This window comes from Centruroides sculpturatus, unplaced genomic scaffold, assembly GCF_000671375.1.
Source record: "Centruroides sculpturatus isolate CEXI.00-Female unplaced genomic scaffold, Cexi_2.0 scaffold794, whole genome shotgun sequence".
NCBI classification, from domain to species: Eukaryota; Metazoa; Arthropoda; class Arachnida; order Scorpiones; family Buthidae; genus Centruroides; species Centruroides sculpturatus.
This window is the reverse complement of record NW_019385020.1, coordinates 353,487-377,705: the sequence shown is the minus strand read 5'-3', so window position 1 is coordinate 377,705 and position 24,219 is coordinate 353,487. Positions and strand designations below refer to the sequence as shown.

General features: G+C 28.0%; 1 pseudogene; it reads left to right on the top strand.

The window, feature by feature from the left end:
• LOC111633528 overlaps nucleotides 1–24,219 on the top strand; it is a 51,463-nt pseudogene that overhangs the window by 24,570 nt on the left and 2,674 nt on the right.

The following is a 24,219-nucleotide window of genomic DNA, read 5'->3' as shown; positions in this document are numbered from 1 at the left end:
ATAAAAATATACTTAAATTAACTGAATGTTTATGTTAATTTAATTGGTTAATTGTAATTTAGTTTATCAACTTTTTGACTATATATAATTGATAAATTAAAATTTTATAGTTTATAAGAAATTAAATTCATTTTACTCCTATTTTTTCTTTTATTCATTGAGTGTAATATTTTCTGCTTAAATTCTTACCAGTATATGTATGTTCTGTACAGTACATATTAGTATACAACAAAGTATATGTTACGCTCACTGACCGAAAACGCTCAGTGAGCGTAACATATACTGTTTATATTGCAAATACAAATAGATAAATTTAAAAATTGAATCATTTTCTAACCGCGCACTAACAATCACTGTCATTATATTACCATCATATATAAATATATATATATATATTTTTTTTTACTGAAACTCTTCGTTTTATAAAATATATAATATCAAATTTTCTAGGAAAATATTAGAGATTTTTGAAGATATTATAATGTAGTGCATTTGAATATCATATGTGTGTTTTTCTATTTTAATATAGAATTAAATTTTACATTCATTCTCATATATATGTAAATATATATACAAATATTATATATAAGAATGAATGATAATAAACGGAAGGAAACTGAAAAGAGGAAAAGTAATGATTAGATAGCTCAAATAAAGATCCTATTGAATGAGGTGGGAAATAATGGTATTAATGTAATAATTAATTTGGAGAAATTTTAATAAATATATATTAAATAAATAATTTAATTAATTTTTAAATCTCTATAAAAATTAATATCCAATATGTATTTTGTACTTTATAATTAGATCTATACAATTCTAATTTTTAACATTTTTCAGTTTTCTATTTGAACTATTTGGAAATAGATTTTCAATTGCGCGAAGATATATTTTCATCAATATCCATTTTTAATTTATTAATGTCTTAATAATTTTTAATGCATGAATATCATTAAAAAAAGAAATTAATCTCGTTTAGACTTCGATGACAATCAAATAAATCATCATTGTAGATAATTCTATAGCTTGGTCTATAAAAAACAGTCGTAATCAGAGCCAAATTGTTTATTGGCTTTATTCATATGTTTTTAAAGTTTTCAGATTAGAGTGAATGGCTGGAACCTTAACTTATGTCTTTCATATTCCAGCAATTGACTAATTAGCAGAGCGGTTAATGTGCCAACTATGTATTTTGGAGATCCGGAAAAGAATCCGCACGGTTCGGAAAATTCCAGGAATTTTTCGGGATAGTCTACCCCAGTAGCGCGTTATAGCTTTATGGTGCCCAGACAAATTTGAATTAGGGAACCCCTATACAGTGTTGACTTCAGACATTTTTATTCGAGAGAATTTTTAAGGAAATAGTTTCTTATAAAAGATTGTTTGGGGCATCACATTCAGGGGGCTCCAAACCAATTTGGTACGGCAGCTTACGTATAAGAGGCATTGATGCTATAAAATTTTGGTGGTGAAAGGTCGAAGGATGGTGAGATAGAGGGGGTTGACGTGTCACATCTCGAGTGGGATCGGACTTAATGAAGATGTTATTCGTTATTAGCATTTACAATCTTTTTAAAATGAAACTGTCAAAATTAAACTTTTGTCATTAGATAATAATGAAAAATTAAGAAATTTTTTATAACAAAATCTTATAACAGATTAATTACAATTTAATTTATTGTAATTAAAAATATAAATGTTATTTTCTGAATAAAATCTAATAATAACCAGGAAAGTTACGCAACTCGTTGCTGGATTTTTTTATTGTAAAAGAAATCTGAGAGAGAAGTTCATAGACCTGTTACTGCTCAGAAAGCACTAAGAGGTGTAAGAAATTAAGTTTTGAACTCAAAATAGCCATGTTATACTGACTGATGGGCTGACACGTAACCACTTTGCCAATCATATATTGAAATGAAAAACAATTAGCCTATTGAAATTAATCGAGAATGATAAACTATAGAGCTTTTTATTTTTTATTTAGAGAAAGTCACAATTAAAGTGATCGGGTAGTGAGGGAGGAGGATCCACGTATCCAAAACGAATTGCCCGGATTCGATCCAAGATCTCCCAGAGCAGTAACCTTATGTAAACACCTTGGCTACCCTTGGTCAATTAACCAATGGTAAGATGGATTTGTTGAAAATTTGTTGAAAATGAAAATTTCTGAGTTTCACAGAACAAGCAACAAATGTATTTCGTGAAAACAATGAATATAAATTAATACAAAGTTGCCAATTCTTCCGGTACGATTTACGAATTAATTAGTAACTTACTAGAATCGACTATCCTAGAAATTGAATAAAAATTGTTGGTAATGAGTAATGGCAGAGATTCGAGTATTAAAATTCCTCGTCAAGTCAAATCAGAAAATAACATGCGATCAGAATTTTTGATGGCAGAGCTCGAAATACTAGTTTTTGATACAGTGATTGGCTTATTTCCTGTCGACTGAGCTCATAAAGCTCACATCTGAGAACTCTTATCATTCGAATATCAGCAAAGTTTTCGAAAACAACGAGAACTTTTTACAATCGAATGTTAGACAGCCGGATGGTCGCGGAGGTATAGTTTTGGGTGACCCAGGATCAAATCCGAGTGATCAACTCCAGAATATATTTTGGGGATGGTCTGTCTCCGATGTTTCTGTCCCGCCTTCCCCCATCGTGGACCAAGATTGAAAACGCCTTCTTAGTAACCATACGATGGTAAAGTCCAAAAATGAAAATAATAATAATAATAATCATCGAATAGTTCTCAATTCTTGCATTCAAATACTCCCACCGTTAGTTGGAATCACTTTAAACTAATTTAAATTACACCTAGTAATAAAACGTTTCTTACATATGCAATAAGAGTAATTTTACTACAAAAATGAATGTATGAAACATTTTATTACATGGTTTTATCCAAACTGATTCTAACCAAAAATGGAAGAATTCAATTGCAAAAGCTGAGAATTATTCATTTATAAAAAGTTTCATTGCTCCTAGAACTTAGGTATTTGAATACTGAAAATTCTTACATGCAATATCTTTAAAAGCTCATATGACAGCAAACAAGTCAATTCAAAAACCAAAAACTAATGTCTCATTCTTCTGTTGGACATTCTAATCACATTACAGTAATACAGAGACCAAATTATTCTGTGATCTGACTTCTCCAAGAATTTTAATACTCTAATTAATTAATAATGTTAATCTGAAATTATCAAGAATGTCACATTATACATTTTGCAACTTTTTATTTTTATTTTATCTTTGGTTCAGAAGATTTCACTTTTTAAGTGTTTTCCATTTTCTTTAAAATTTATCTGGCACCTATTATAAATTGTACCTAATTTAAACATCCACTGCAGAATAGACTTATTCTCTCTCTCCAAAATGAATCGTTTAGAATTCATTCAGCAAAGTTTATCTATACAAAAAAACTTTTGGATAAAGCAAATGATTGCAAGTTAAAATGGAAATGACGATAAAATATAGAATATCAAATAATGTATCAAGTAATATCAAGCATTATTGACAATTAAACAATTGAAAAAAAAAAATTGAAGCAACTTGTGTAAGTAGTCAATCTGAGTACAGTAGAGCATTGATTATCTGACTCCCGATTAACTGTCACATCGGTTAACCGACCATTCTAGTCAGCAAATTTCAAATGTCCGCTAGAGATATGGCATTACAATATTTCACTATGTCTTGGCTACTTTATTATTATTTTTGTTAAATTTTTGCGTGTTTTAGCTGGCATCAATGGCTCGACCATTGAAGGGAGGCTTATATTTAAACAAGACTTAATTTTCTAATTATGAGTGGTTGTTTGTTTCGTGAGCAATAAAATAATTTGAAAATAATTTTTAACAATACAATAGTGACAATTATTATTTTTAAAAAAATCTGTTAGGCTAAACATCGATGAAAATTCAACGTAAAGTTGGTTAATAGCGATATACTAATAAACTAATTACATGGGATATACTAATATCCTAATATACTATACTAATAATGTATTTTTTTCCTTCTTTTCGGTTATCCGATTTTTTCAGTTATCCGACCAACCTGAGTCCCCAATTGTGTCGGATAATCGATGCTCTACTGTATATCTGAAACAGGTGCAAATGGCAATGCAGCTTTTGGTTAATGTAAATGTAAATTTATAAATAAGTTCTGGTGTAATCAAAAAAACAAATATTTTCTAATTATTATTATAATTTTTTAATGCATAAAATGATGTTAAAAGTAATTTGCATTATAAATCACATCAACAATTTCTTGGTCACTAATTATTTTTGTTAATGAAGTTCAGTATAGTAATAGACTGTCATTTAATTTCAACATTTTGCAACTTCAATTATTCATAAATTAAGAAAACAATCATAAAACTAAATGTTAAAAAAAATTTGTTATTGAAATGCTTTAAGTTTTAAGTAAAACACTAACTGTTGTGACAAGTTTTTGTAAATTAGTGCTATTTTGACTGCAAATGTTNATGATCTCACAATAAATAATCGCTTATGACTTTTAGTTAGTTTTGATTGAGTACAGCGACGTCACTAGGTTAGCGGTAATTCGTTGTGTGACCTGCCATGTTTTTGTACCAGACCACACAGACTCTTTATTAATGTTTTTGTGCATAGTAATGTTACTCGCAAATCGTAATTTTCATATAATACCAAAGATAAAGGTTGAACATAAAGAATTAGCGAAATTAAAATTACACCTCTAAAATATCGATTACACAGCCTACGCATATTTTATTTACTTATTTTAATTTTTAAGATTATATTGTATTTGTAAAGCTGATAGGCTTCTACACCTCCGCTCACCTTACTCTCTTCACCCACAGGCTTCCCATACTTGTTCAAAAATTTCGTGATGATTCATCAATTTCCGGTTCTGCCGTTTCCATTGTTTTTTCCATGACAGATAAAGTATATTGATGATTTAAGCTAACAAATAGCTATTTTATATATAGGGGGTAAATGTACAATATTTTTTGTATTTTTTATTGCAATTTGGTAATAATGACAACTGTGATCAGAACGCATTAGTAGGTTCAAAAAGTAAATCAGCATAGAATTTTAGCAACAGGTTTTACTATATAAAGAAAGATTCTACTTTATTTTTTCTTTTATAAAATTTCCGAAGAACTTCAAAGTTTCATGTTTCTTTACTAATATCCATAATCTACCTTTTCACTTCGTTACCAGTGAGCAGCTTGTTATCAGTACAAGATTCATCCATGTCAAGTTACTATAGTAACCTAACTCTTGTGTACCTTAACTCTCTTAAAGCTGTAACGTTACCTAGGTGATAATTATGATTATTTATTAGGTGAACAATGAAAAATTAAACGAATGTTTATGTCTACGTTCAAATATGAAGACTGTAATAATAAATGAATATATAATTAAACGTAGATATTTAAATTTTAAATAGATTTAAGTATAAATTATATATACGAATCATACATCCAGAATTTAGATAAAGCGGAAATGAAGTGTAAAATGTTAAACATAATTTATTTTTAAATATTTAAAATTATTTCTTTATTACTTATAAAAATAGGAGTCATTAGATATTAAATTAAGACATAAGAAATATAAGAATTTATTGGGCTGCAACTTGAAAAAAATTGTAGATCTGTAAATTCCCATTATCGTCCACCGTCTGTCTTTCTGCCTGTATTTCCTTAATTTCGAAAACGGAATTAGATAGATGAAACTGAGACCAGATATGGATACTTTAGGAGAAGGAGGTCCCGATTGATTATAAATATACTTCTGGTTTGCACCGAAAGTCACGTTATTTCAATTCAAATATTTTCCCCTAAAAGCAGCTAATAGATGATCGGCACGACTCTATTGTTAAAGGAAAAGTATGATGTAGAGGGGCAAGCCACTACTAATTTGAGGTGGAGCGTATATATTTTAAGTTAAATAAATTAAAAATATGATTAAAAATTGCAGCGCGGCATTGTGATGATCTCACAATAAATAATCGCTTATGACTTTTAGTTAGTTTTGATTGAGTACAGCGACGTCACTAGGTTAGCGGTAATTCGTTGTGTGACCTGCCATGTTTTTGTACCAGACCACACAGACTCTTTATTAATGTTTTTGTGCATAGTAATGTTACTCGCAAATCGTAATTTTCATATAATACCAAAGATAAAGGTTGAACATAAAGAATTAGCGAAATTAAAATTACACCTCTAAAATATCGATTACACAGCCTACGCATATTTTATTTACTTATTTATTTTAATTTTTAAGATTATATTGTATTTGTAAAGCTGATAGGCTTCTACACCTCCGCTCACCTTACTCTCTTCACCCACAGGCTTCCCATACTTGTTCAAAAATTTCGTGATGATTCATCAATTTCCGGTTCTGCCGTTTCCATTGTTTTTTCCATGACAGATAAAGTATATTGATGATTTAAGCTAACAAATAGCTATTTTATATATAGGGGGTAAATGTACAATATTTTTTGTATTTTTTATTGCAATTTGGTAATAATGACAACTGTGATCAGAACGCATTAGTAGGTTCAAAAAGTAAATCAGCATAGAATTTTAGCATTGTAGGTAGCCTATATTAATATATGAAAGCGGAGCTTACGAAAAATTCTTTTGTTGTTATCACTAACTATAGAGATATTATTATTTTAAATAATAAATTAAGGAAGTAAAACGAAAAATAGTACTAAATTTTAAGAAATGAAACTTTTAATTTTAAATTTGAGTTTAAAGTAGCTTTTGTTAGGTACTTAGGTACTTAGGTACTTTAGTTCTTACCTCAACTACAATAGATTAATAAATAGTTGTCGTCATTCTCACCTACTGCAGATATTTATTTAAAAAACCAGAATTCAAAAACTCGCTTGATTCTTGTCAAAAATTAAACCAGAGTTGCTGAAGAGACTGTACACTGTGACCGATACAAGGGATAATACTAGAATACCGTTCATAAAAAAAACAGCAATTATTAATTGTTACATCGTCACATTGCCGGGCTGCAATTTATTAATAAGTGCACGATGACGGTATTGTGAATGGACTAATATGTGTAAACCATATTTGCCATCGTAACGTTTTTATTAATAATTGCTCGTTAATTATTCAAATAATTTAAATTTTTGAGTTAGCCTATTTTTGGGTACTTCTGGATCCGCCACTCTTAATGTAAATATGGTGCATTATTGGCGATATTCGGAGAATTATTTTATCAGTGTAATATTCGAGATCTCTTATAGAATTCGCCCATCTCTAGGAAAAAGTCTAATTTTTCATTTAAAAAGTTGTTTTTTTTAATATTAACAACAATAATAAATAATTAAATAATTAAGTTTAAGAAATTAGATTTATTTAATCTATATTTAATTATTATAAAAAACAATTTTATATATTGTAATTTAAAATGAAATTATAGATAAATTTTCAATGAAATTTTTATTACTCAGATAAATAATCTTTAAAAAGTACTCTTATAAAATAAAATCTTCATATAAAATTAAAAAATGTCATATTCATTTTAATTATTAAAATTATAATTAAAAGCATAGGCTATTCCATCTGATAGTAATGTCTAAAGATATCCAAAACAGGAAAAAAAAAAGACATTTTACTAGAAATTTGATTATAAATTTCATTCTGACAACATGTCAATCATTCCAGTTATTTTTCATGTAATTACTATTATTTTTTAAATGCAGACTGGAAAATATAGGTCTAATATTTAAAGCATTTTCGTATAATAAAAATTGAAGTAAACGTTTAATTTAAAATTTTTACATTTTAAAATCGTTTTAGAACTTATTTTTAATTTTATTTAAGAGTAATTTTTTATTTAATATATATAAAGAGTGGATCAAAAATCAGTTAACTATTGTAAATAGCGATATTTGTAACTGTTTAAAAGCATTTTTTATCAACTGACTTTTCATCTGACTTTTGAGTCACCCTGTTTAGCCCGTGTAGATGGGTTTACATATATGTCACCATAAGAAAAAACCTATCTTTTATTTATTAAAATAAATAAAACATTTATGTATTATGAAAGAGTTGTTCCTATGCTTTAAAGTTTCAAGAAGAGATTGAATATATTTATCTCAATAAAACACAAGAATTCATGGATTAAACTGAATATATTTAGGTTGATTATTTAATAGAATTAATACACAAAGTGATTATAAATTATTGTGGAATTTCAGGTCCTATAATTTTCGAACTGGAAACACAACAAAATAAAACTGCTTACAGAATATGAAAATGAAATTCAATATGTTTTATTATGTATAGAACGAATAATGCAGGATGCTAAACCATTTGTGGTACGTATGATTTCCAAGGGTTGATCAATTTCTGTTCAAGGATTTTCCAGGATTTGTGGAGTAACTGTCTGTATTGCAGTATCACTTCTGAGTTTCATCCAGGGAAGTCATGTAAATAATGCACTTTAAAGGAAAAGAAATCAATTAGCGTAATATCGGGTGACTGCGGAGAACACGGAATTTGTCCATCCATGCCGAATCCAGCTCTCAGAAAGATGGAATGTCGCTTTAACAAGTGTCGAATAGCATTAACTGAAGATTAATCAATTCCAAACTGAGTTCTGTAACCGCGTTGCATCGTGATAACGGACGTTGTTTCGATATAACAAAGTACACACATTGCTTTCTCTTAGAAAGTCGCCATTTTGTAGAATTATCATATTATCTGGCAGACATTATGAGTCGAGTATATGTTGCGATATAAAACTCTGAGTTATACTTTCATATTTCTGTAAACAAATTTATTTTATTGTTTTCAATTGGAAATTATAGGATATTGAAATCCGATAATCATCTAGAATCACCCTATAATTTAATACTTCCGTAAATGAAAATCAATATAAATTTCGTTACTTTTCATATGTGACATCAGAAATGTTCAAATAATAAAAATCAAGGCTAAATATTTAATTTAAATATAAGTAATAATAATATAATCGAAAGTAATAAAAATATAAAATATATGTTTACCATATGTTCATTTCAAACAATAATTGGCATATGGTACCAATTTACTTAATATTTATGACAGTACTTTAATAGATTTTATGAACTCTAATTATTGACACTACTTTTTTATAAGAGGCCCTTTCGGTCAATACCTCTCAGAAGTCAAGAGGATCGATCACATGCGTCTTCCTTTGGCCCAGCTGTTTGACATTATCCTAGTATTATGAAGTGTCAAACAACTAATAAAAACTTCTATATTTATGTTTAGTTTTTAATTTAGTTAATATATTTACATAATTTTTCGAATTTATCATCTTTTTATACAAATTATTCTAGAAAATGAATATTATTATTTAATTAATATTTTATAATTTTTATTTTAGAAACGCCTGTTTGATAATCGCACACATAATGCGGATTAATTCATTAATTGATATGAGGTATCAGACATTGTGGCTATACGACCAGCCACAACCCATTACGGTTAAGCTGAACTTTACGAAAAAGAAATCTATTAGCATGAGAGAGGGATAGAGGAATGAATTCTCCATTCGTATTACCAATGAGATCTGAACAATGTGTCGAGCTAAGGAGCTAAGATATTACCCTATCGCCTTGGGGGGTCCTCTCCGGAAGCAGACTAGCAGCATGCCACGCGATCATCTGATATATAATGCGACAACTTGGAAAATGAATTGGAGTTTGTCTGATAACATAATCCAATGGCGAGGAATCTCGATTAGAATTCAAAATAGATCCTTATAACTTTTCACGAATAGTTGTGTGCAATAAAAGCCCACCAGTGGCCGATTGGATAAACCACTGAACACCGGTCGTGGATTCGCGTCTGATCAAGCGGTGGCCACACGAATTTTTTCCGGGTTTCTCTACGGGTGTAACACCTAAATAGGAACAATTCCCCAAAAACTTCTTCTGGTAGCACCATCACCTTGGCAAATCGCTCTCTTGTTGCATTACAGTATCTCATCAAACTAACCATTGATGTCGTCTGGAAATAAATAAAATTAAAGCAGACGTATAATCTTTTATCAGACGAAACTTTATAAAAGACCATAAAGAAAGAAAAATCAAGTCAAAAATAATTTGAGATAGACTTTGAATAAAACTTCAAACTACAAAGCATTTTTGTTTATGATATTACATTGATTACTACTAAATATTAAAGCATTTAATTTTTAGTTTTTGAAATGTATCCCATCTGTTTAGAAATCGCTGAAATATTGAAAAATATAAAAATTTCAATGTACAAATATATTTATGTATATATATAATATAAAATAACGAATGCTGAAGAATATACAGGTTACATAATATTTTATTTTTCAATGGTCGCTGTTTTCAATTATAAAATAAAATATCATAAATTTACTTAATGTATTACAACAATCGTAAATTTTCATTGCAATAAAGTATTTTATAAGCTGTAATGTCGAAGCAGATGGTATCTTCTTCATAATAAGATTGCTTCATCAATATTAGCTACTCTCCAGATAATAAGTGATTTGGTTGTTGACATAAAATTCCTTTATTATATTTTTATGAATTTTATGAAGTCTATCGTTATAAATCAACTTATCTTCGCTATAGATAAGACAAGTTGAATGACAAGCGCCTTTATGTAAAAGTCTGAATTCTATATAATAACGCTTCTCATTTCAAATACTGTATTGAATGATAAAATTTCATGTTATCTAAGATCTAATGATGCTTTAGTAAAGACATCTTGATTACACGAAATTTTATAAAGATTATTTATTTTATCGAACGCCATATTTTTATTTTTTTTTATTGTTAACATTTTTTCAAGCTGAGTGAATTTTAATTTTATTAATTCCTATTTTATTCATTTAATTTCTTTATAAATTTTTTCATCGAAAGCAAAGTGTATATTTTTATCAGGGTGTACTTAAGATTAATTTAAATTTAAGAAAAAATATGTGAAGTAAATCTTTCTGTGAATTAATTTCATTGTTTATCCATTAGAGTTAAGTAAGATTCGTGGACAATGTAGCAATTGCTCTCTCCCGAGATTTTTAATTGCCAACACGATCTTCACTTATTTCTTTAAAACACGTTTATATTTTTTCGTTATTTTTCAATTTTCTTGTATTTTATGCAGTAAGTTTGTGTAGTTTGCTTTAAGTGATTAGTAAAATGATAATATTTTTATTTAGGCTTGTCTATATAGTTTCTTTATGCATGAATAAATTCACCCTTCTAGATTCACTATTTGAGCGTGATGAATTAAACTCTACAGTGCATATTCTTATTTAATGTAATTAAACCAAAATCAAAACTTCATAAATACAATACAATACCAAATTTTACACATTATAGGCCTAAATCTTATCTTAATATCTACAGTTAAAAAAGCCTATGCAAATCTAGCATTCTTGGCAAAGATTTTCTTTTCGAAGTTTTTAATATACTTAATCATAATTATTTTAATAATGTATTATTTACAATTGAAATATTTAAATTAAAAAAATAATAAATAAATTGAGTAAATATAAGAACATCATAATATGAAATAAATTATACAAGATTGAAGCTGAATGTGAAGCTAATTTTCATAATTTTGGATAAACAACAATATTTTCATAAGTGTTTAAACCGATCTGAATTTCTTAAAGTAATCAAAAATAATATCCGAAGATATTAAATTTAAGAAATAAATAAATCTTAGAATATATGAACTCAATCGAAATTCAAGAATGTTGTATCTAGTTATTTAATACAGAATCCATTAAGTTCAATATGTGTCAATCTTTAAAGTATTTATTTAGTTGATGTGAATGCACTTTTATCTTAAATCAAATAGTAAACACAAGTCGTGAAGTAAACAAGTTTTCGAAAAACTGTCATAAAATCACAAATTTTAATATAAAATCCAGTCAGTATTCAATAAGTATTCTACGTGACATTATTAGGATTTCATCTCTGAATATCCTAAGGGACGTATTTCACTTTAATAAAAAAAAAAGCTATCAAAAATATTAATATCATTCAAATAAGTTAAAATATTTCGAATATAAATTTAAACAAAGAATTATTTATTGTGACATTGTCACAATCCGAGGCTGCAATTTTTTGTCACAATGTTCTCAATTTTAGTAGTGTTTTCCCCTGTACTACTAGTGGATTGGTTTATCTTTGTAACATTGAATTTGGCTAATGCAGTGAATGGTGTTCGTCTTTCTTCAGCTAATGATACACTCACAATGTTTAATGCATAAACATCAACGAGCCAATGTTATATCAAAAGCGATCGTATACATATAAACGAAAATTGACGTTGAAAAATCTGCATTTTTATATAAAAAAATATACAAACAATATTATAATGTAGAAAAATAATTTGCATTGTTTATTTATTTTCTGGATTTTTATCGTGTAAAAAGTTCTGTCGGTCGAGAATCACTGGACTAATCTGTTTGCAATTTATTATTATATAAAACTCGTTAATGAATTTGCTAGTGACTAACGAGAGGATCATTATCTTGTAATTTTAAATTATGGGAGGTATTACGTTCACTATTAAAAAACAAAAGTACACAAGTGTCAAGTTAAAATAAATTTTTGTTTTTTTTTTTTTTAGTGTTTTAATTTCTTGTTATAAGTAAAATACTCGTATTTCTATTTTACTTTAAAATTCATTTAAATCCTTTTTAAATTTGTATATAAATCTTTGACTTAAAATTTAATCAGATCTCTTTATGATTTAATTTTGACAAAATTTATTGTGATATTTAAATAGATTGAAATCAGTTATAAAACTTGAAATGATAAGCATTTTGATTCATCTTTTGATTGTAAAAATAAATATGTCATGGATTTTTAATAAAACATAAAATATCCCAATAAAATGTTATAATTCAAAATATTTGGTTTTCCCACGGAAAAAATATTAAAATGTTCAGAATTTTCCTAATGAATTTAAATATTTTATAAATGTAATGTTTTTATAATTTAAATTATGGTGAATTTTCTTGGCTGCTCTACCAAGCACCAGGAATAGATTAATGATATCATCACTCCGAGAATAATCAACTTATCACAGTAGGCGAGTGACTCAAATAACTGGTCTATTCTGACCAGTCGAACAGAAAGGACCAAATAGAGCAATCTACTAGTACTCTAGAACAGCCAGCCGAATTCGCCATTAGTAAACCAATAAGCATTGTGACACAAATTATCATAAGAAACATTAAATTATAAAGAAATCATGCAATATAACTTTGTTATTTTGTGAAAAATGAAGATTTAAGATAGGTTAAAAATTTTCCACTGTAATTTTCAAAAATTGTGGACTTATAAATTCCCACTGGTGTCCATCCGCTTCTCCTTCCTTAATATCGAAAACGGAGTTAGACAGATGAAAGTCGAGACTAGATATAAAAAAAAAAAACTTAAGGGAAAGAGGCCTCGATTAACTATATGCGAACTTCCGATGCAAACCGGAAGTCACGTTATTTAAATTTGAAAATTTCTCTTGAACGGAGTTAGATACATGACCGGCGTGATTTCATTGTTAACAGGAAAAGTATAAACAAGGCAAAACACTACTAAAATTGAGAACATTGTGACGAAAAACTGCAGCCCGGCATTGTGACGATGTCACAATAAATAATTACTGGTGTAATAAGATTTTTTAAAATTTACATATAGTACAGAGATTTATAACACTTTACAATCACATATACAGTATTACGTCCAGATTACTGAAAGTCCTAGAATAGTTGTTTATGCACGAGGTCGTTTTGAAAAATTTTGTCCCCTAAATTAATTTATATATTAAACAAAATACTGAAATTAAATTTATTTCTCTTAGAGTTTGAAGTGTTCTCTGCAAGAAAGTGTCATTACTTTTCCACTTAGCCATCTCTCTCCACACACACGCCAACGCCGAACAAGTTCTAATCCTTCGACAGATTCAGGCGGCTTCTCTCGGCACTATCTTCCTATAGCTAAGCACAAAATAAATAATATAATGGCTCAATCGAAATTATAATCATTGCAGCGATGTCTTTTTGCTTCACGCGATAATTAGCACTAATCAGTTCGTCCACACGCGTTTGATGTCGAGCATCCTTAACTGTCATGGGTCGTCCATTACGGCAATGATCATGCACGTTCGTCGATGAATGCTGTAGGCCAACCTTCCTCTATAAGAAATTCAATAACAGCACGCAGCTTTAACCGCAGATCCATGTACGTCGCTATTCTTCTTACTGTCCTGCGCTTGAAACGTTGATAGTTAATTAATCAAGGATTATTCTGATACCAATTTCAAATGTCTGGGAGCGATACAGCCATTTTCATCGCATAGGAGACAAAACTTTTCAAAATGCCCTTTACATTGTTAGCCGACGAATTAATATTATTAATATTCATGAAGTCTATAACATTGATAAGGCTTAACTATGGCTAGTGGAAATGTTTAATTTCTCACCTTTCAATAAGAAACTGATTTCTGAATATTTTACACTATAATTTTACTTCCATCTCGGTTTAGAATTCTTAAATTAATTTTATAGTATTGCTTCTATTGCAAATAAATGTTCTTTTGCTAGTAAAAATCGTACTAATTTATTTTCTATGATAAATTTATTCTAAATGTAACAAACAAATCAAATTTTACAAGGAAAGGCAACCAAATGACTTGAAAATGTTTCATGTTTAAAATAAACATTTAAGTGAAATAAAACGAATACAAAATAATCAAAAATACTCGACCATAAGCATTTTCAAAGAAAACAAGGAATTAATTTTAAGCTATTGAATTTTTATGTTCTACGCAAACATGTTCATAAGAATGGATGGCGTATTGATTACGTTCTGGCCTAAGAGACGAATCTAAGTTGTCTTTTTATAATAATGCTTTTAAATTTCAGTTTTTTTTTATGTTTGAAAGAAAGGTGGATTACGTCTTTTCTTCATCGCATTATTTATTTTCTCTCTCTCTCTCTCTCTCTTTTACTAATTTACTTATCTCTTTTATATAAAGGAATAAACTTGAAAAATGTCACATATATTCAAAATCAGTTTCATTTATTACACGTGATCTGTATCTTATTACACGTCTGTCAATCATACAATTCTAACTTTATACTCCAGTAAACAGAAAGCGCCGCCATTAATTCTCTCTGCCCTCAAACATTTAATCGAGGATTTCTAGTGGCCTACGTCACTTTTTGATTTAAAATTTTGTTATAATCTGCATATATTTTGATAATTGTTATATATTTATTATATACTTTCCTAATTGGTTTCGTGTTTATGTTGTTTGGGGGAAAAACGATTCCTATTTCAGATGATGATAATTGCGTTATGATGCGGTTCTATTTTAAAATTTTATTTAATATTTGTGCTTTTATTTTTCAAAATTTACTTTCTCAAATTTTTAAAATACTTTTTTAATTACAATTTTTGCATTATATATATTTCTCCCTAAATATCCGTCATGCTCATAGACAATCAACGCCAGTAAGATAATTCTGTTCTGTTAACACTTACTAATTCCCAAATCCATTCTCTATAAACCTAGCTTAAAATCGTCATGACACTATTTTGCTTCAATAAAAAGTAAATAAGAACGGAAACATCGGAAACCGATGAATCGTCTAGAAATTTTCGAGCAAGCTCTCAAATTTTCGAAGGAGGCGAAGCTTTCCTATAATCCTTATACATATACGACTATAACAAAAACAAAAACCATTAACATCGCAATACAAAAAGAATTTAATATAAACTACTATTTATATCCATGTATATTAGTGGCGCCTACTAGTCAAATAAATATATTAGTAAATACGTATTTCTACGCTTACATCCGAATTTATAATTGTACACAACGATTCTCCATTTTCAAAGAAACTTGAATTTTTCTAATACAACACTAGCTAACAACTTGAAATGAGGTATTTGTGATTACCTCACACTGAACAAAGATAACTAAACAGCAAGAACCAAGGAATAAGCCTATACTTGATTTCTATTAACACGTCAACGTAGGTAAGTTTTAATACAGTTGCAACATATCCAACTTCCAGCTAAGTAGAATGTTTACTCTTTAATTTGTGGTTAGTGTGTATTTATGCTATTGGAAACTTCGCAAAAATATGGTAAAAGTTTGTTGTAAGTCGAATGACAGGGAAAATAAATAGAGCACTAAGAGAATAAAAATACACAAGTAAATTACTTAAAAAGTGCGAAAATAAAGGATTCGATAATGAAAAAAACTGCAACCCTCTTTTTCCTCAAAAATAAAAATTAAAAGCAAGAAAATGAAAATATTCTTTAAAAAATCGAGATTCAAACACAGAACATCCTTAGGACGCCTGTGGGCCAGAACGTAACCATTATGCCACGCACTGTTATGAACATACAGCGCTACAGTGTATAAATCGAATAGCTTAAAATGATTCCCTTTTTCCCGAAAACGCTTAGAATCGAAGATTTTTAACTACAGGTATTATGTAACTTACAGGTTTAATTTCACATAAACTTTTCTTGAATACGAAACATATAAAAGCCACGTAGTCATTTAGTTTCCTTTCTTTGTTGGGCTGCACATTGCATTTCACATTGCAACCCTATGCATTCCCACTGTCGTCCGTACATCTGTCTCACTTTCGTTAAAATATCTTGTGTCGTGTAGTGTATTTATTCTCATTCGAAATGACAGTGTGTTAAATTGAGAATGGACCTGGTTTAATCTTAACAATGAAATAAATACAGTTTTACATTAATCCAATAGGCCATTTCTTACATGAAATAATGTTTTCAGCCTAATTTATAAAAATTACCTAATAGATTGATATACAGATATATATTTGGTAGTTACTTTTATTAATAATTTCTAAATTATAATTAATTTCTGCTGTTAATTACAACCTGAGGATAGCCATATAATGGCCGAAAACAAAGAAAAATTAGTGGTTTAGTCTTTTAAAGTTTAGTTACAATAATTTTTTCATTGTAGAAAAAAGTTTTAAAAAATATTTTCTATAACGGATGAATTAAAATAAAGTTATTACCATATAAATAGTGAATATGTCAAGGCGAATATATTACCGCCAATTTTGTGTAACATAAATTGATTATGTAAATTTCTTTCTTTAATTTTTATAGGATATTTTTGATAAAGTTTTAAACTATTTTTTCTAATGTTTTGCGGAATTTACAGTAAAAGAATTTATTAAATATATAAAAAAATTATAGAAATTATTATAAAAATATTTTTGAGATTTCTTTGAAGATAAATCAAAGACGAATTTAAGATTCATCTGAAAAATATCATTTTCTTTACTAAAAATTATACGAATATACCAAATATGTATCAATATTGTCGTTATATTCTTTTTTTTATTATTTTACACGTTAAAAAATGCATTTATTATACATTTCTAGAATACATTGCATATATATAAATTGGTTATATATAATTAATTAAAATTTTCTAAGTGCAAAAAGAAAAATTTATGATTTCAGAAAATATGTTTTACATTATTTTACTTTAAAATATATATATATATATAGGCCTATATATATTTAGTTATAAATTGATGGATTTTACTCTACATTTTTTATGTATAGGAAATTTTATATTCAGTATTTTATATATATNATTTTATATGCTATATATTATTTACATGTTATACTTTCAGACGAATTGATTTTAAAATAAAATGTGTAAAAATTTACATTTTTCAATTGAATATTTTTAATAAAAAATTGTTAAATTGACTTCATAAAAACACATTTTTACCATTCTCATCAGATTATTTTAATTTATTATATTATAAGTTAATAATAAATGTAATAATTATTTAAGATATGGATGGCCAAAAGTCAGCTAACAACAAGAAAACGTTCGTCCAACTGATTTTTAAATCACCTCATATATTAAACCTCTATCTTAAACAATAAATTAAATGTATTTTTTATATCCTTTAGAATGAGATTTAGAATAAAAGTTCTACTCGAGTATATCTAATTTTTAAATGTTTATTAAAGAAAGTTGTAGTAGTTAGATTGATATTGAGTTTCTTGCTACTACAAAGATAAAGTAGAAAATATTAAAAAATTTTATGTATCTAACAGATGAATGAGTTATGAAAACTTGATTTTATTGGATGATATAACTATTCTCGATTTCATGTTTACTGTATCTTAAAATAAAAACAGAAATTCTGAAAGATATATGGAGAGAAGAGAGCATTTCAAGCGAATGTCCCATTAACTCACTAGCTTTTGCAACTAAGCAACTTTACTATGAATATATATATATCTTAAAATTCGATCGTTCCACTATGAATAAAATATGATAAACGTCTAAGGCGAACATTTTAAAGGAAAGTAAATATATATCTTTTCTCGGCACAGGCAAAGTCGTCAGTAAATCATGTTTATGTAGTATATAATTTCCGAAAACTATTTAATATTATTTCTAAATATAATTTATATATATATACAGTATATAATAATAATTTATATCGTCAGTAATAAACTGGAATAACATTCCACATTCCACAAAGATAAGAGATTTCTATTTCTGTTGTTATAACAGGAAGTCGAACTAAGTTTTCTTCAAGAGAAATTGTAAATACACTTCAAGACATATGATACTTAAATTAACTNAGGAGCTAAGATATTACCCTATCGCCTTGGGGGGTCCTCTCCGGAAGCAGACTAGCAGCATGCCACGCGATCATCTGATATATAATGCGACAACTTGGAAAATGAATTGGAGTTTGTCTGATAACATAATCCAATGGCGAGGAATCTCGATTAGAATTCAAAATAGATCCTTATAACTTTTCACGAATAGTTGTGTGCAATAAAAGCCCACCAGTGGCCGATTGGATAAACCACTGAACACCGGTCGTGGATTCGCGTCTGATCAAGCGGTGGCCACACGAATTTTTTCCGGGTTTCTCTACGGGTGTAACACCTAAATAGGAACAATTCCCCAAAAACTTCTTCTGGTAGCACCATCACCTTGGCAAATCGCTCTCTTGTTGCATTACAGTATCTCATCAAACTAACCATTGATGTCGTCTGGAAATAAATAAAATTAAAGCAGACGTATAATCTTTTATCAGACGAAACTTTATAAAAGACCATAAAGAAAGAAAAATCAAGTCAAAAATAATTTGAGATAGACTTTGAATAAAACTTCAAACTACAAAGCATTTTTGTTTATGATATTACATTGATTACTACTAAATATTAAAGCATTTAATTTTTAGTTTTTGAAATGTATCCCATCTGTTTAGAAATCGCTGAAATATTGAAAAATATAAAAATTTCAATGTACAAATATATTTATGTATATATATAATATAAAATAACGAATGCTGAAGAATATACAGGTTACATAATATTTTATTTTTCAATGGTCGCTGTTTTCAATTATAAAATAAAATATCATAAATTTACTTAATGTATTACAACAATCGTAAATTTATGAGATCTCTGTTATCTAAATTAACACTATCACACGATGCGAAGTTTGTATTACAGTAATTAAAAATACCCTAAAGGTAGAATAAAATGATTGGGATATAACGAAAGATAGTACATGACGTAAAAATATTTACTAATAAAGAATTGTAAGAAAGACCTAATGGTAGACCACGCAAATAATAGTTACACAATACAAGACTACAAACAGCAAAATTAACTGGAAGGTGTTATAGAAAATGTGAAGAAAGTTCCGCAGACAAAAGTTTTAAAGAAGCATAATGATGAATTATTGTGACATGTCACAATGCCAGGCTGCAATTTTTAATTACATTTTAATTTATTTAATTTAAAATATATGCTTTCGATTTTAGTACTGACTTGCCCCTGTACATCATACTTTTCCTGAAAACAACCGAGTCATGCCAGTCATGTATCTAACACAGTTCTGAAGAAAAATTTTGAATTGAAACCACTTGAATTCCGGTCCAGTAGTTAATCGGAGCCTCCTATCCCTAAGTTTTTCATATCTGGTCTCGACTTTCATTTATCTAACTCTGTTCTTGAGATTAAGGAAGAAGATACAGATATGAGAACTTATAGGTCTGCAATTTGGAAAATTGCAGCCTAATTATGACGATAACTACACGACTTCATAGCGTGTAAGCTTTGGATCCTACCTGCGCCTTCCTGAATACCGAATATTAGTTAAATAATATTAGTTAATATTAATAGTGATGCCAACAGAACGATACTTGAAGAAAAGAAAGCTTAAAATGTCTGTAACTGAAACTATTTCATCCACACTGGTTATAATTATGTATCAGGATGTCAGTTTCACACAATTTCTTCAATCCATTTATAACTTTAAAGCGATTTAAACGATCTTCACAAGAAATCTAACATTTAAAATAATATATTTTTTATGATAACATTAACTAGAAGATAAACTCGAAAGACAATTTTAAAATTTTGTTTATAAGATATTACATATAATAATGAAAGATAAACTATATAAAAAATAACCAAAAATAATTTTAATCGATAATTTAACCTAAATTTAGTGACTAGCAAATGATCAATAAATTACGCAGTCTGCAGTTGCAAAGGAAGAAATCTGTTATTGTTTACTTTATCATTTAGATTTAATGTTTTTACTTTAAAAAATTAAATAATAATATTTATATTTAGTTTATATAGAAGATATTATTATTTTTAACAGCTGATAAAGGTGATATAGTTAAATATTACCATTTTTAAATTAATACGAAATTTTCGTTGACTTAGAGTCTTAGAATATGAAAACAATTCGCTTGATATGTTTACGATACTATTAAAATGAATTTTGTTTATTCTCATGTATTAATTAAAAATTTAGTAAAGTGCTGTTAAAAGTATTGTAAAAATTTTATAAAAATTAAAATTTTTTACATATAACATGAAGTAAACTTATTTAATTAATAGTCTCAGTTAAAGTACTGTACATCATTAAGATTAGAAAATTTTAGAAACTTTAATAAAAATGTTATAATGACACTAAAAATAAGTTTTATACGGCTTACTAAACGGGATAAAAATTTAATTTGCATATATTATTTTGACGTATGAATTAAATTTCATTGTAAAATTTTGAATTTCTTTTGAATATATACTACATTGTTAGTTTAAGAAAAGCATTATAAAAGGAAGACTGATGCAAATAATGTTTATAATAGATTTTTATTATACTAATAATATAATAAAAGTGAAAAAAATTAGGATTAGGCCTATTTGATAAACATCTAAATCACTCAAGAGAATTTATTGTTTTCTTTTTTTTCCTGAGCCATACAAAAGTTATATTTTAATATACTTTTTTAAAAAAAAATATCTTGCTTCTAGTAAAAAGATATAATTACTAATAAACAAAAATAAAGATAATAATGGCTTTCAAGTGTTTATTTATTGACATTAAAGTAATTTATGAGTTTACAAAAAAAAAAACTTTATTTATACAGTAAAACCTCGATTTAACGGACAAAATTTCCGGTTCATATGTCGTATGTGAAGATTAACACCCTGTTAATTTTAAAATACCTTTTACATGTAATTAAATTGATAAAGTTTTCTTTTTCTTTCAAATCCAAGAATTGCTATTCTTCACTTCACGCTTCAACGGGAGTGACTCAAAATATCATCGTCCGAAGACGAATAAATAAGATTTTTTTGTGTTTTTGTCAAATTTAAATTCTGTTTTCTTTTAAAGAACATTGATTAGTTAAAAACAATTAAAATGAAGTTTCCAAAAAATGCTTGTTCATATATTTCGATTTAGATTGTTTACTTGTTTATTAATCTCATAACTACATTGAATGCGAAAGCAATAATACATATAGAAAAGTTTCCTGTGAAATTAAACTTCTCGTACATACTTCATTTAAATTCCACAAACGTGTCTATATAAGTAAAACCAGATAAACTAATTTTTCAATTTTTAACAGGCACATTCTAAATTCTCCTTTGTTATATAACTAATTTTCAGCTTTAATGGATACTCCTTCGCCCTAATTAATTCGTTAAATCGAGATTTTACTATATTACTGATGAAAGATGATTTTAAAAATAAGAATATAAATGCGGGTCTTTGTTAAAATTTTGATAGAGAGTTTTAGAAATTTAGATAAAAAGGAAAAAAAACAGTTATTTGATATAATTCATCAAAGCATCCTCACTGAAAGATGAAAGTTTATATACCTCGAAATGAATTCATATTTTCGTCTCGAAATGAATTCATTTGACTTTTACGTTATGTTAAAGCAAGAAAAATAACTTCTAGCTTGAGTTTTACGGAACACAATATAAATTTGTTAAAAGAAAAACCCTATTTATCTTTCAAGAAGTTTAGTTACATTCTGTAAAACTTAATTCAGAAAGTTATTCAAGACAGTACAAGAAGACAAATCTATGCACAAGAATTTTGTCGCTTGTAATTATTTGTTTTATTTTATTGTATAACAAGGTATTAATATAACGATTTGATGCGTTAGTACTACATTCAAAAGACTTTACAAAATTCACTTGGGCACATTGCACTTCTCAGCTTTACCTCACCATTGAAGACTAAAAAGAAAAATTGTTTTAATGGCCTCCAACTGTAAACATGAAAAATGTTCAAGAGAACACGAGAAAAATTTTAAATTTGTTTAGCGAATGAAGGATAGTTAGAATGCACGGGAAGTTCGTAGTCAACCTGCACAGTTAATATGGACTTTATAAATGATGTGGTATGCTGCAAATAATTGAATTCGAGAAGAACGTTAAACGTTCTTCTCGAACGTTAACGTTAAGTGTCAGATGATTGAATTAACTGTATTTAAGTATAAACACAATTAAGCTAGTCACACTTAATGATATATAAAAAGTAATTAATAAAAATATTATCTGCTGTATGTTAAGCTTAAATTCAAAATAGTCATTTTTGCATTAATAAATTGTAATCATATTTTCTCACTATTATATATTATTCAAAAGAAATTAAAATTGNGAACAAAAAATGATGTGTTTGGTAGCTTTAAGAGTTTGGTGAATAAGTACACTACAAAATACAGAACCACGGGTGCAAAAATTGCATGGTTAAGTATTAAAACTGTTGGTAGAATACCGTCAGAATTTTATATCTATGATCTGATCGTGAGGAAAGTGCAGCCGGAGACGATGGTGCTACAGTGGCAAACCAATATCGAAATTCACTCGGAATATCTGAATCGTGTCCGCATGAATACAATAATTAATCACCAAGTATTTTTTTCCCATTCCTTTTGTTCAGTATCATCCAAAAATTGTATACAAAGGTAGCGTTCCTGCAGAATACATAGAAGTGAAGAAAGATTACGGACACTTTGATCTTAATGATTACGACCACATGAGTTTCTATGTACAGGATTATCTGGCGGCTCGGAAAACCATAGAGGAAGCCGTACCCATCGTGCAATCCGACAGAGATCTACTTAATGGAGATGCGAATGCCTTACACACCATCTATAAGATGTTCCTTAGATCCAAATCGTTTCACAGGATACGTGCCATAGAACCCACCCTGAAAGTAAGTTTTCGTCTAGACGAGTGCCATAGACTACCGACGAGCAATACTGCCCACAATGGTTGCACCTTAACGAAAAGCCTGGGGACGAGGTCACAGCGTTCTGCTCTACTACTCGAGAGAGAGCGCAACGAATCAAAAAATCTATGACATCAATTTTTACTATCTTAAATCATCATTATCTATAAAATGATTGCACATTAAAACTGTAAATTGTCGTCTAAAAAAAGAATAAAATAAACTTTATCTTCCAGAAACTAGAACTTAATGAAATAGAAAAAAGGTAGCCTATTTTCTATGTTTTTCTAGCACTTGGTATAAACAAACAAAACATCCAAAAAGTTTTCAGACAATTGGGTTATGATCAATTGACTAAGTTAACTTCTCCATCACTTTCCAAAGATAAAATGTCAAGTCGCTGATAGAATTTAAAATGTCTTTTGTATCAGTTTATCTTTTTATCTTTATAATTATCAAGGGAAAAAAAAGTTATATTAACTTATTAAAATACAATTCAATTTAGTTTCTAATTTATTAACTTTTAATACTATAAACTAAATTTAAATTTCGAAAATATTAAATATTAAATTTACAAAAATTATTTTATATTATTAATAAACTTTTAGTGCTTCAGTTATTTTTAATTTT